We start from the raw sequence: 14927 nt of genomic DNA, 5'->3' as shown, positions 1-14927 counted from the left end.
AGCGCCTGGCAGGCAGTGCTCTCCCTCTGGCCCATGGGTACTGCTGACTGCAAGCCCAGATTGTATGCCCCGCTACCCGGGGCTCAGCACTGGGGAGAGAAGTAGGAAATGGCTGGAGAGCCACACGCACTGCGCCAGTGTTGAGAGATGGGAGCAGGGCCAACACGAAGCCAGCCGGCAGAGAAGGGGGCACAAGACACTCCGTGGAAGGGCGTGGTGTGGCTTGGAGACGTGATGCATCTTTTGGAGAACAAGTGCATGGCTAGGCATGACGTTAGGACTGTACCATGAAAAGCCTCTAAGTTTAGTGCCATGGGGATATCCCGGGAGGTAGTATAACAGGGAGTGATGGGCAGTGCGCAGATTTGTGGGCTGGGGACAGGGCTTGAAGGCGACTCCAGCTAGGGAGGCCGCAGAGGAGGCACTGGTAACCACCCCTGGGGCAGGGGGCTGCTGAGACTCTGAACTGGGGTAATAACAGGAGTGGTGACACCAGGACAGTGATGGAGGAATGCATGAGTGGTTGTGCGGGGGACAAAGGATGGGCATCCAGGGCCATGTTGCAGTCTCGGGTAACTGAGGAGATGGTGGGGAACATGGCTGTGCTAGATCTGCTCTCCCAGGAGACTCAAGGCACAGGTGCTTGGGGGAAAGTTGCAGGTGCTCAGGGCACAAGTGCAGGTGCACAGGGAGCAGGTGTGTTCAGACGACAAATGCAGATGCACAGAGCACAGGTGCTCATGGCACAGATGCAGGTACACAGGGGCTCAGGGCACAGGTGCGGGTGCTCAGGGAGCAGGTGTGTTCAGAGGAAAAATGCAGGTGTTCAGAGCACAGGTGCTCATGGCACAGGTGCGGGTGTATGGGGCGGTGGAGGCGGACAGTGGGAGGCAGAGAGGGTCCGCCTGGAAGGAGCAGGAGCACAGAGCAAAGAAAAAGCCTCTGACTGAGAAACCCCTGCGCAACCTCTGGAAGCGAGCTTAATGAAAGGCAGCCCAGGACTTCCACAAATTCTTGGTTCTAAGTAGAGGGAGAGGGGAGTCCCAAGTTTTAATAGTAATTTATCTCAATGTAGGCTTTTAAGCCTCAATTTATCATTGTTGTTGACAACACTTGGATTAATCTGCCCAGCATCTTGTGGTGGCTGCGAACCCCAGAAGGATAAAGGGAATTGATACACATAAAGAACTGAATTTGAATGAGTGCAAGCCTGCACTAACTTTTCAGCACATAACCTGGAGATATTTGCATTCATTACACTTTTGTCATCCCAACCCTCAAGGGGAAACATGCCCAGGGATTTATTTATTCTTCCAACCTCAAATTCATCATCAAGGGCATTTTGGGGAGAGGGAACCAGCTGGCCCTCACTCCTTCTCCTAAGGTCCACAATTTGATTTGCAAGGAAGGGACTGACTGCCCATTCCAGAATTTGCTAGAAGTTTCCTGAGCACCTTCAACAATGCTGCAGCAGCTGGAAGTTGGCGCCCTTTATGGCTCCCCATGGAAAGGCAGCATCTGGCACTGAGGCTGGCCTGTGTCTGCCTTCCCCCAGGCCCAGTTCCTGACTGCCTGGGTGGGGGCCATGTGGGGTCCTGATCCCAGAGCCTAATTCTGGTGCAGCAGATGGACTTCACCCGGGTGCATAAGAAGAAGGCGGGACTCTGGGATGAGTGGCCTCCCACCCACCCTTCCTGCACTTGCCACAGGCTACTTCATGTTTGCAGACCTCCCTAAGCTTGCCCACCCTGAGCCTGTGCACGAGTGGGCCCCTTGGCCAGCGGCTCCCTGTACACACCTGCCACCAAACTCACCCTGCTTTCTTCGGCCAGAGCAGTCCAGCTCTCCTTCTGGAGTGCTGTCTCTGTCTGTGTTCCCGTGGCTGTTCACCGGGGCCAACGGCCTGAGGATAGAAATAAGCCACCCACGCAGACATGTGAGCAGAGACCCAGCAACGGCCCAGGGGCTGGAGGGGCCTCGGGGGCCCACTCTGCTCAAGCAGTCCCATGTGTTTGCAGGGAGAGGGCACCCTGCTGCCTTTGTCCCCCGCACTCTGGCAGGTGTTGCCCGTAAGAGACTGTGTCTGCCCAAAGGGGCAGCTCTTTCTAACCTGTGCTCCTGGACGGTCCCCTTATTCCATCTGACACAAAGGGTAACCCTCACCAGGCACCTGCTGCCCTTTGCCAAAAACACTCAGGTGGGCGCTCAGGCCATACTCCATGCTGGAGGGCACATGGTCTGCATGTCTTGCTCACTTCGAGCTGGGCCTCCCCACGTATCCTTACGCGCCGAGGGCAGTGATCAGGGTAATTACGAGGAATAAGGAGCCCCATCAAGGGCATGTTTAAACAGTATCTTTTTTTTAAGAGTGAGTGGAGAGGTTCTCGGGCTTGGCTTCCTCTCTTTCTCAGAATTGGGATTGCAGGGTTTGAACTCAGCTCTGGGGAGAAAGCCCTGGGCACCTGCCCCCCATCGCAACCACTTCTGCCCCCAGATGGCTGCTAATGGTGTCTCTATGCTGGGGACACCTCCCCATCCAGTTGGCGGCCAGGGCCTCCCCTGACTCAAGGTCCTGCTCCCCATGCACCAGGGGACGCCCAACTCCACCCAGCAGACCACCTCCAGGCTGGCCCTCAGCCCCCCTCCGCCCATCACCTTCCCTTGAGCAGGGCCCCATCATGAAGCTGGTCCTGTGAAAGTTCACACTCATGAGGCCTTTCCAGGAAAGCCAGCGGTGCAGAGTGATGAGGTGGGAAGGGAAGGCCAGCACGGCATCAGCCCCTGCTCAGCTCAGACCCGCCAGGGTACTTAGACCCCAACCCTTGCAGTCAGAGGTTAGGCCATGGCTCACCAACCATGTGCCACGCCACCGTGAGTGCTGTGGAATACTTTAAGTTTTGAGGACCAGACATGGAAAGCTGTCAGACACCACACTCGAGAGAGTTCACAGCTCAACATTCAACTGTTCTACATTCCCTTGGATGACGTCATTTCTCTTCCATCTCCCTGCTGGGCGGCAGCTCAGGGGGTGGGAGGAAAGCAAGTTCTGTGTGAAAATCCACGTGGAAAAGGAAACAAGGGTGGTGGTGGTGTCCAGTCCCAGTCTAAGAACTGAAAAGTTGTGCAGTGCCCAGCAGGCACACATGTCCCATTAGTAAGAAAGTATGGTTATTTATGAATGAAGCAAGAATAGTATTTTTGTTTTAATTTGCATATATTGTATTTTCAGCCAGCTGCTCAGCTGCTCAGCTGCTAAGCTGTTAGGATATAAATATTTGTTTAGTTGTTTGGACCTTGTTACTTAATCATGGGAGCTGTTAGGTATTTCTTTTGGGCTCGGAATGCTTGCTGTGGGGAAATCACTGAGCGATCAAGGGCTCCTTGAGCTGTGGACCTTCTGGAATCTCAGGGTTAGGGCTGCCCTGGGGGGCTGTCAACTTCCAGGCCTTTCTGGCTGCTGGAAGCCCCGGGGGGAGGCCTCCAGCCAGGAGGCCTGTCACACCTGTTAGGAGGAGACCCGTGGGAGCCAGCGTGGGAGCAACTCGGTAAAGGGACCTGAGTGGGGACGGGCAGATGTCGGTTCAGGTGGGTTCTGTGCTATCGGTGCTTCGCGGGTGACCCACGGGGATCTTGTGGGCTGCCATTCTGACTTAGGAGTCCTGGGGTAAGTCCTGAGGAGCCCCTGCCTAACATGCTCTTGGGGGTCTGTGGTCCCCACGCGACTCCCCTTCGGTGCTCACAGACTCCGCGTCCATGACGGACGCTTGTTCATAGGGAAGCCCAAGAGCGCGGCGGCCCCAATCCTGGTTTCGGGGGTCCTGTCAGCCTTGGCCGCTGGCAGTGCGGAGCCCCGCCCTGAGTCCCAGGCTGCTGCTAGAATCCAAGACTTGGACAGCCGCCTGGGACAAGGAGGGATGCGTGGAGACAGCGCTGGGGGATGTGGAGGGGGACCCCACCACCAGAGTGCTGGCGCCGGAGCCTGGACGCGCAGTCCTGGGAAGGCCCCGAGCGCCCAGGGCGGCAGACATACCCTGCCCTTCACAGACGGGAAACAGGGACAGGCCTGGCACTGGGGACCTGAGACCCCAAACCACCCCAAACCCAATTCCAAGGACAGGGGAGCTGATGAGGCGCCTCGAAGGGCTTGGGGGCCAGCACTTCTCTATGACTTCCCCCAACGGTGCCTGGGACCCCAGGCTCCTTGTGAGCTGCGAGGGGGCAGGGTGCTCCCTTCACACCTGAGGCGGAGCGCTGGCCCCTGTGCAGGGACGCCCTCTCTCTCCAGCACTGTCTCTGGCCCCACAGGTTCTTGCCCATCATCCTCCTTCCAGCTGCTGCTCTGGTGGACACAGCTGGGCTGTGCCATGGCATGGGGCCCTGTCTATGCCCTAAAGGTCTCATCTGCTCTGGGCGGGGAGCTCAGCAGGTGCTCTGACACACCCCAGAAGTAGGGCTCCGGGCATACCCCTCGGGTGGACCTTTGACTGAAATATGCTTCCTCCCTCCCCTCCGCCCTCCTCCCCAGAGGCCATGCCCCCTCCCCGCCCAAGTTAAGCCACTCTTCTCCTGGCGCAGGTGGCTTCGCATGTGAAGACCCTTCTCCTCGCATCCTGGGCACTCTGGGTGATGACCCTGCCACACACAGGTCCTGATCCTGGAAAGGCAAAGGAGCTTTCATGGATAGGACTGGGTTTAGGGTCTGGGGATGAGAACTGACCCTGGATGACCTGGGAGACCCTAAGGGCATGCACAGTGTCCCCTCAAGAGGGAGGCAGAAGGAAATTTGGTTGTAGGAGGAAACACGTTCATTGAGGCAGGAGGCCGTGCCTGGAGGGGCAGGGAATGGGGCTGTGGAGGTTGGAAAAGGCAGGAAAGAGGTCAGGCCAGGGAGGCTGGCCCTGCAATGCCTGGGTGCAGCCAACAAGGTTGCTTTGGGATGTCTATCCTCCAGACTGCTAGAGAGCAGCATTTGTGGTCCTTGTCCTTGGGCAGGGTCCTGCTTGGTGCCCCACGTCCACCTGCTGCTCCCTCGGGCTCCCTGTCTCATGGACACCAGTGTGCGCCTGCTCTATCCCCCAACCAGGCAGCCATAGCCGACTCAGGGTCTGCTCCACAGCAGGAGTCAGGCCAAGAGGGAGCGTGAGCTCCTGTGCTCCTGCATGGGGACCCGGGCATGGGCATTTGGGTGGATCATGAAGGAAATCGTTCTTGGACATGCCCGGTGGAGCGCTGGGAGCCCTGTGCCCACTTCATGCTGTCATGGACATCAGCATTCATCTGCAGTGTAACTGTCGCCCTAGGTGGAGCTCCTTTGTGCAGTACACAACTGGAACAACCACACAGGGTGGCCCTGATGAGCTGCTTGGCCTTGGCAAACTGTCTGACCTCTCGAAGCCTCTCTCTCTTCTGTAAGATGGGAGTAGTGAGAACACATCCTCAGAGTGCTCTCCTGACTCGTGTGGGCTCTGGAATAAGCCACTAGTAAGCAGGCGTGGTGTCATCATGGCCGTCCTTGTCCTGTTCAGAAAGGTGGTCCAGGCACGCCTGGCCCAAAGTCACACAGCAGCAAAGGGCAGAGCCTCATGGACTCAGACCTCCAGAGTCTAGGGACTTCATGCTTCCTCCCCTCACTTCTAGGCAGAGGACAGGAGAGGGGGAGAAGGGCCACCCTGGAGCTCCCTGGGGAGGGGCTGGCACCACCGTGGACTGGACCGCAGCCACAGGAGAGGAAAATGAAGTGACAGTCCCCAAGCATGGTCTCTCTTTTTCCGATTCAGCTGCGTCTGCCAGCAGCCAGTATCATCATCACAGGCCGGGGGGACCCGGGTCTTTAGGAACCTCTGTCACCATGCATAAATCTCAGCCCTGGCAGAGACACTCCTCCAAATCATGCTACACACTCCCACCCTCATCCTGGGGGTGTGCCTGTTATTTGACGAGTTGATTGGGAGGCTTTGCAGCCCTGTGAAGAGATGTTTCCTCCCGCATCCCATTACGGGTTCTCTCAGCAGGCTGGAACAGCAGGAACAGCCGCGGAGCAGCCAACCCCGTGACTGGCAGATGGCTCACGTCACATCGAGGCTTCACGAAGCACCTGTAGTCACCGTGCGGGTGGTACCACCGCCCGGGGTGAACCGGGGTCCTGTCTGTGTACCGCCTGCACGGCCTGCTCTCCCCTAGGCCTTTGCTAACCGTCTGCCGGCTCCAGTGCTCCACCCAGCGCCCCTGCCTGCATCCCAAGCCAGCTGCAAGCGGGAGGCCCAGGTTCTGAAGTCCTGGCCCCTCCACCTAGTAGGCTATTCTCCACCAGGGCAACGGTGTCTCCCAACCTGGGCCAGAGTGAGCCAGGGTCGTTCTACATGACAGGGAGCCGGGCAGGGGTGAATGCAGTGCAAGGACGCCACTCAAATCCTACAGAGCCCAGGACAGCCTCTCAGCAGGGAGTTTTAGCAATCTGGCGACTGGGAAATGCGTGCTATGTGGCGGGGTGGACACAGAGTGCATGAGGGGGAGACCCCGCAGACCGGAGCGAGTGAGCTGGGGAGACCCCACAGACCAGAGCTTTTGAGCTGGTGAGACCCCATAGACCAGAGTGCAGAGTGGGGAGAGCCCGCAGACTAGAGCACAAGAGCTGGGGAGACCCCGCAGACCAGAGCACGTTAGCAGAAGACCCCCACAGACCAGGGTACATGAGCAGGGGACCCCACAGTCCAGAGCGCCCGAGCCAGGGAGATGCCGCAGACCAGGGTGCATGAGGGGTAGACCCCATAGACCAGAGCTCATGAGCCAGGGAAACTCTGTAGACCCGAGTGCAGAGTCGGGGAGACCTCGCGGACCAGAGCTTATGAGCAGGAGACCCCACAGACCAGAACACGTGAGCGGGGGACCCCCCGCAGGCCAGGGCACATGAGCAGAGGACTCTGCAGATCAGTACGGGTGAGCCGGGGACCCTACAGACCAAAGACCGGGAGCCTGGGAGACCCCGTAGACCAGAGTGCATGAGCGGGGGACCCCGCACACCAGAGTTCATGAGGGGGAGACCCCACAGACAAGAGCACGTGAGTGGGTGACCCCGCAGACCACAGTGCATGAGAGGGGGATTCCCTCCAGAGCGTGTGAGCCTGGAGACCCCAGAGATGGGCTGTTACAGCAGGTGCTTTCCAAGCACACGCTGTGTCCCAGGTGGGCCCTCCCTGCTGTCCACAGGTCCATTCTTCTGCACCTTAAGTCCACAGCGACCCAGGGGGCAAAGGGTAGTTTTTACCAACTACACCCCCCCATTTTACAGAGGCAGAAACTGGGGGCGAGGGTTTAAGCACTTTGCCCCAAATCTCAGGGCTCCTGGTCTGCATGCTGGGGGTGGAATCCGGGTGAGCCCTGGCCTCTGGGAGCCGTGGAGCCCAGATTTTGTGCCGCCCAGACACTGGGAGGCTGGGACTCCGCCCCTCAGCACCCACGAGACTCTAACAAGCTGCCCGCTGCCCCTTAACTGTCCCTGGGGATCTGGAATCAGTGTCCCGGGGGGGCCGGATGTCCACGGGTGAGGCGAGGCCATGGCAGCCACTCAGGCCAGGCTCTGAAGCAGGGTCTGTCTGGCCCTGCACAGCCGCTGTGGCCCCAGTGTCCGTGGCTATGGCTGCGTCCCTCTGTCTGTCTCTGTGTCCGTGTGTCCTCTCCTCTGTCCGTGTGTGTCTGGTAACGACGTTTGTCCCTGGGTTGGGGGATGATCCGGGACCGTCTCATGTTGAGATCTTTCGTTTAATTACATCAGGCAAGACCCGTTAAATGTAACCACCGCAGGATGCAGAGTCGCAAATGCAGACGTGCCTCTCTAGCAGCCACCATTCAACCCCCTGCAGACCGCGATGCCTGCCGCAGTGAGCGCGGTCCTAAGAGTTAAAGCGCCACCGCTCACGGGGGATGAGAGAAGATCTTAGAGGAGGCACTTGTGCGCGTGAGAGGGGCTGGATGACCACGGGAGACACTGCATGCTTGGCTGGCCGCGGCCCGTGGGAGTGAGTGCGGTCCCTGTGCTCTGGGCACCGGGGGCTGTTGGCTGTCCGTGGCTGTGGGCTAAGTGTCCGAGGTCACAGGCGCGGCACGAGGGGTGCTGCCCTTACCACCCCTTCGGCCAGACACAGCCGTGGGACTGGCTCAGCAGGCCGATAGAGTGTACCTGACGTTCAGTTAGGGCCGGGGTGAGTCCAGCAAGAGCACACATTCACACACAGTGCTGGACACTGCAGCACACGGATGAGAGAGAGGAGGAGGAAGACCCCGCTGCCCGAGGCAGGGTCCTGAAGGCACGTGCCCCGCAGGCAGGGCCTGCAGGCTGAGGGCCAGGGAGGCTCCAGGGAGCCAAAGGTTCAGGAGGAGGGGCAGCCTGGGAGGAGGCAGGGTGGGGGCAGGGGAGGGCTCAGGAAGGGGAGGAGGAGGAGCAGGTAGGAGGAAGAGGTACCTGGGGCACTGGGAGCAGAAAGCATGGCAGGAGTGAGTTGAGCTCATGGCCAGGGCTGGGTACACAGGTGGGGGCGCAAGGTCTGGTCAGCGGGCAGGTTGGTGGGTTTGCAGACAGTCCCCGGCTGTGCTCACCATTGCCATTGGGCGTGGCCCAGGGAAGGGACCTTCATGGATGGAACCCGATTTAAAGGGTGTCTGCTCCCTTGGGGAGCGGCAGGGTCCAGGAGACCCTGGGCCCTCCACTCTCCTGCAGGCACGGGCATGAACGCAGAGCAGAGGGAACTGGGAGGCCAGAGGGATGGTGTGCACAGCGCCTCATGGGAACAGAAAAGAGGAGCCTGACTCGCAGTGGGCAGAGCTGGGCTTCGAACCCAGGGAGGCCGGAACCCAAAGCACTGCCTCCTGGTCGCGGAAGGCTGCAGGTGGAAGAGTGGTTTGGTGGGCCCGGCCACCTGTGTGGATGCACAGTTCTGCTGGAGGTGGGGTGTCAGTGCCCTGATGGCCCTGCACTCTTCAGACCCACAGAAGCATAAGTGAGCTTGGCTCACTTTGACGCTGGCCTCGGCTCCCAAAGACACATCAGCTCAGGGGAAACTGAAGCAGCGTGACCCTTTGTCCTCCTGTCACAAGGCAGGCTTCCCCAGAGCATGCTCAGGCTGGCGGGGTAGGCAGTGGTCCCCACCTCCCTGGTCGAGCACCAGAGACCCAGGGAGGCCAGGGCGAGGCTGACTTAGAGTCCGCAGATGCTCTGATGCAGGGCGTGCCCTCCCCCCCCATCCTGTTACTTCCCCCCAGGGGGTGTTTCCCGGCCCATTATCACATGTGTGCTTGGCTGGGTCTCCATTTGTCATGGCAAACATTGGGCATGTGGTAATGGTCCCCTAAACCATGGCCAGTTGGGTCTTAATGTCTATTTAATGGCACCTGCTATGAAGACTCCCATAACAGAACTCTTAATGGCAGATGAGGGGCTGTTAGACCTCGGACACTTAGCCCACAGCCATGGACAACTCTCGGATGGCAGGCTGCCTCTCCAGAGGGCCGAGGGGAAGGGCTGGGGGGAGACGCCTAGAGCCCCCCTTGTTCTGCTGGGCCCCTGAGAGTGGGGGACACAGAAGTGGCTCGGGGGGAGATGCGGCCAACACCAGAGCCCATCCTGGTTTCCTTTACAGACCACTGAGCCACGCTCAGAGTGAACACCAAGCACTCGGTTTCCTGTGTGGGGCTGGGGGTAAGAAATACCAGGGATGGGGAGCCGGAGACTGGTCCCTCCCTACCGGGTCCCTCCCATCAGCAAGCGGGTCCCTCCTGCTCCAGCCTCAACCTCCACACTCGGGTGCAGGGCAGAGACGGCTGGCGAGGGTGCGTGGAGACGTCACTGGCCAGCACGTCCATTGTCAGACGCACTCTTTGTCCTCACGCCTCCCCCCTTGCGGTACTGAGGCGCGTCCAGGCAGCTGGTGTTGCTTGCTTCTGGGGCACCTGTCCCCCTCGGGAGGAGGAGTCTCTAGGTGTGGGGATCGTTGGTCACACACGAGTAACTGGAATCCTTCCACGATGAACAGAATGTCCCCTGTGCTTGACAGGTACGTGGTGGGACCAGAGGCTGAAGCGGTTAGCACAGCCAGCCTCCGGGGCGCTCTCAGATGGAAACACACCCAGGAGTTTGCCAGCAGCCAGGGAGGTAGGACGCTCCATGAGGAGGGGACGGTGTGTGGAACAAAGGGTCACAGGAGGCCACCCATGTCCCATGGACGACAGGACAGGGAGCTCCCACACGCCCTCTGAGGGGGAGCTCAGAACTGCACCTGGACACCCAGCATCTTCCTCGAATACAATTAATTCTTCCCATCAGCAGGGAAGTTAAAACATTTTTATATTGTAGCTAACAAGAATATATCACAGTAAAAAAGCAAACATTGCATGATTTTTTTTTTTTAGGATTGAATTTTTGAAAGTGAGGTATGTTTTGTGTCTCCCCAGGCCTTGCTGAAATGTCCGTGGCAGTGTTGGCACTCAGGCCCGAAGGACGGGAGCTTCAAGGGGCTATTGATGGTGAGGGGTCACTCCGGGGAGGTTCTCATCTGGGGGTGAGCTGGGAGCAGACCCGCATTGGAAACAAGTGAGGCGGACAGTTTGCGAAGGACTGAAGCCAGGAGGCCGGCTTGGAACCTGCCGGAACGGCCAACGTAGAGGCCCAGTGGAGGGGAGGACGGCTGGGAGGAGCAGAGGGGTCCGCCCAGAAAGACCTCTGAGGCTCAGAGCCTGCGGCACTGGCTGGGACTGCAGGCCCCGTGAAGCATTTGGCGTCTGCACCCCGCTCACCACGCCACTGTGCTGTGTGCTCACGACATCAGTAACCGCACAGTGAGTCCCCACGGAGTGCCTCCCGCACGTCCGGCAGTCTGTGGGCTCACACTCTCTGCAGCAGGTTCACGCTCGAGACAGCTGCTGAAGCAAGAGCATGGCTCAGACAGGTGCTCAGGAGCACATCCGGAGCCCAAGGCCCCTCCAGCCTGTCACTGTCCCCTTGGTCCCAGGTGGTCAGAGGTTCTGTACAGGTGTTTCTGGAGAGAAGGCAAATGAGCAGCAACTCTCGCAAAACTTTGTCCTTTTACTCGGAAAGGAATGCGCTCACCAAAATTTCCATCTGTGCTCATGGACAGGAACCAGGCCGCATGGCCCACGTGGCCACAGGGAGCCTGGGTAGGTGAGCCATCATCAGGAAGCATGGCCGCCCCACACGCTCAGGGTCCTCTCAGGGAACAGGGGGGTATGGTGGACACGTATCGGCTGACATGGCTGTCCCCACCGTCCTGGGATGTGATTACCATTTTCATAATTTGACGGAGGAGGGGATTAAGGGACAGGCAAGCCAGGTCATTTCTTTCCTGAAGACTACATAGTAGACGGGGAACCGTATCTCTGTGAGATCATAGGCAACCTGAGAGCAGGACCGTGTGTTTGTCCTTTGCCCTGTGTAGCTGTGACCCCATCACCAGACAGAATGTCACTTGGCTCGATGCCTGATCAAATGCCTCGTTGATGGCCCAGTAAAGTCCCATGCACATCTCAGGCTTCCCCGTCCTCTGTCTCAGAGGAAAGAGTTCCAGAAGCCTCCCCACCCCAGCATGTGGTTCCTCTGGGCCCAGGCAGCGTGGGTGTGCCAGGAGGACCAGGTTTGGCCGACTACCAGCCCAGCCACGATCAGCTGAGCTCACCAGGACCCAACAAGGCCTGAAGTGTCTCAAGGAGTGTTTTTAACAAGTTGTAAATAATATCTTACCAAGTCCCATCGCTGCCTAGAATTGATGCAGCTGGTGAAAAGCAGTCATGATCCCGTGAATCATTTGTCTGTTTACAAGAACATTTCATTCACCTCCTTCCAGAAGGATGCACAGAACACGCTTTAAAAGAAGACGTAACTGGTACCGACATATGGGAAAGCTGTGTTGCATTCCGATTCCTCACTGGCTCATGAGGTGTGTGCAAAAGAAGGGAAACTTGTAATTACTGGGGATTTAAAAAAAAAATACTCACAGATAATTTGTCTTAAGAAGAAACATGGGCAATGCAGAACGATGACCTTGTCTCCCTGTGGTCTGCTCTTGGGTCAGAAACGTGGCCGGTACCCTGCCATGTGATTACTGGCCTCTGGCCCAGCTGGCTCACTCTCGAAGAAAGGGCGTATGTCTCGGCCTCCTGCAGAACCACCCCGCTCTTGCCTCCTGTTGCCCCTGCTAAGGCTGAGCACGGATCTCCGTATTATGGCACATGAACTAAGGAATAAACCTCTGGAAGAAAGTCGGAATATCCCTGATGGGGAAGTCTTTCCTGCTACAGCGACCGTCTGTATGACAGTTGGGCTTAAGGAGGAAGAGGGGGGAGCTTGGTCGACCAGGGTTGCATCAGCCAGCGAACTGAGCAGCCGTCCACATAACAAAGCATCCCAACCCTCAGTGGCTTGAGACAAAGGCTATTTCTTCTCATGACCAGGGCTCTGCGGGTTGACCTCGCTACAGCTGATCTAGGCTACCCTCATTCTGGGGCGGGTGAGCGGGGCATGGCTCCAGGCTCCTGGGTAGACTTGGTCTTTTCCTCGGGTTTCTCCAGAGGCCACATCTGAAGTGGCACCTCTGCCTGGTGCATAACCTTCTCAGGGGATCCCAGGAATGCAAGCTCGCCCAACTCCAGGGCACAAGGACGTGGCAATCCTCTGGCGGCATTGCATCTATGAATATCTCATTAGCCCAGACAGGTCACATGGTCCACCCATGTGCACCTCCCTCCCAAGGGCAGGGAGCAGGACCAGGCCTTGGGGCTGTGGGGATGGGGGAGGGGCCGTGGGGCCGGGGGAGGGCTGAGAAGTAACATCTATAATGAGGCAGCGAAGCTTCCAAACCAGAGATTCAGTCTGTCCCAGAGGAAGCCATGGGGTAGTGGGGTGGGGTGGGGGGAGCAGAGAAACGCAGGAAAAGCAGAGGGAATACACGGAGTGGGCAACAGGTGGAGTGTGCGTGGGGAGGGAAAGCGCGAATCTGTCCCAGATTCCCCAAGTCCGGGTTTCTGCCCCAGAAAGGTGAGAGCCACAGGTATAGGTGGAGCATTCCTGAGGGACACATCCCACACGTTGCCAAGATCCTCCGGGATGGAAAGGTCACAGCAGCACCTGCCTTCCCCTGCAGAGAAGCTGTGACCCCTAGTTTCCCCACAGTCATTCGGTCTGTTAGCAAATACCCCACCGCGCGTGGAGGTCTGGACGGCGGGCAGGCGAGCAGACCTGCACCAGCGTGGGTCTCCTTCCCACCATCCTCGGCTGCCACCTGGCCTCTGTTCCCCGGGCCCCGCTTTTCTGACAGTCTCTTGCCCAGTCCCCAAATCGACTTCCCTGTTAGCGAGAGACACCGGCTGCCACTCCTTCAGGAGACCTCCCCTTCCCTGGGATTCTGCTTTCTGGCTCTCATTAGCATTTCCCTCCTGTCACCCTGAACATTTCTCCTCAGTGTCCTTTCCTGGCACATTTGAACGTTCAAGGAGGGGAATGTCGGCAGCAGAGGTGGAGAGAAGCACTTAATAGTAAAAGGTCCAAAATCTTTTGCCTTGGAAGCGCCGGGAGCCTCCTGCTGTGGGGTTGGGTGGATGACGAGCTCCTCCGAGAACTGTGAGACCTGCTGCCCCATGTGACCCCAGTGACCCCCCCCCCCACCTCCTCTCATAAGCAGCATTGGCGAGTCCTTTGCACTGCCCTTCTGGGCTCCTGGGAGCAGGCCTGCAGCCAAGGGAGCTGGACCACCCAGGGCCTGGCAGGGAGCGGGTTGCTCTCCTGACCACCCTGCACGAGGGGAAGGGGCTCAGGTTTCACCTACAAATTTCAACACCTGCTTCTCCCACATCAGGGACCTTCCACCTGCCTTTTGGCACTCTCCGGCACTACCCCCTGCACTCCGCTAAAACTGCCCCCGTGCTAGTCTGAGCTCCTGCCCACCCTCTTCCTGCCTCTTCATCACGTGTAAATGCCACCTCCTCCATGAAGCCCTCCCTGATTCTCTGGCAGGAGTCATCCACCCTGCCTCTCTTCTGAGGTGTTCATTACGGTGTAACTTATCTCCTTCCCCACCTGACTGCGCTTCCTGGCCGTGGGGAATTTGCCTCAAACTTTGCTTTCCCCAAGTACCTAACTAATGATTCCAGTGGAGTAGGTCCTCAATAAATAGGCGAGAAATCATCAAATTGAGGTGGGAGTGGCAATCGGAGAAGGGACCTGACATGTACTTAAGAGCTCCCGTCCCCACCTTGTTGCTTTGGAAGAGAGGAGAGTGAAATCAGTTTTTTATTGAATCTGCTCTTTGCAGAGTGATTTCGTGCTCTCTTTCATTGGGCCAATTACAATTATGAAGATGAATTATGACAGGTGGGCACCCGCGTACCTGCATTACCGTGTGCTAGCTGTGTAATTAATGGCCGGCATCTAGGAGGAGAGTTTGTTGGATGTTTCCATCAGGAAAAAAAAAAAAGAGAGAGAGAAAGAAACACACATTATGATCCATAAAAAACAATGAGCAATGATATTTTCATTTTTATTGGTCATTTTAAAACATTCGCTGATAATTTCCCCTATGCTTAATAGGCACATGCTTGTGTCTTTCCAAAGTAAATCCAAAAACTTGTCGCAGAAACACATTCTTATATGATTGTTCAGCTTTCTCCCATTGTGAAGCCCAAATGAACAACTTCCCAAGGCGGCAGGCGTGGGGTTCCTGGAGGCATTGACCCAGCAATACGGGTCACCTGGGGCAGAAGGACTAGAGTGAGAGTGAGCACTGACTGTCCAGCTGTCCTCTAGCCAAGGGGGTTTAAACCTGAGAGCATTTATCCTGTTTTGCATTTGAATTAAAACAGGATGAGCCCTTCTAAGAGGTATCAGTCCTTTCTGCAGATAATTAAGAGGAGGCTTGAGGTCCTGGTTG

The sequence above is a fragment of the Enhydra lutris genome, unplaced genomic scaffold (assembly GCF_002288905.1).
Source record: "Enhydra lutris kenyoni isolate GAN:26980312 unplaced genomic scaffold, ASM228890v2 scaffoldscaffold46, whole genome shotgun sequence".
Taxonomy (NCBI): Eukaryota; Metazoa; Chordata; class Mammalia; order Carnivora; family Mustelidae; genus Enhydra; species Enhydra lutris.
Note: the sequence above shows the minus strand (reverse complement) of the source record.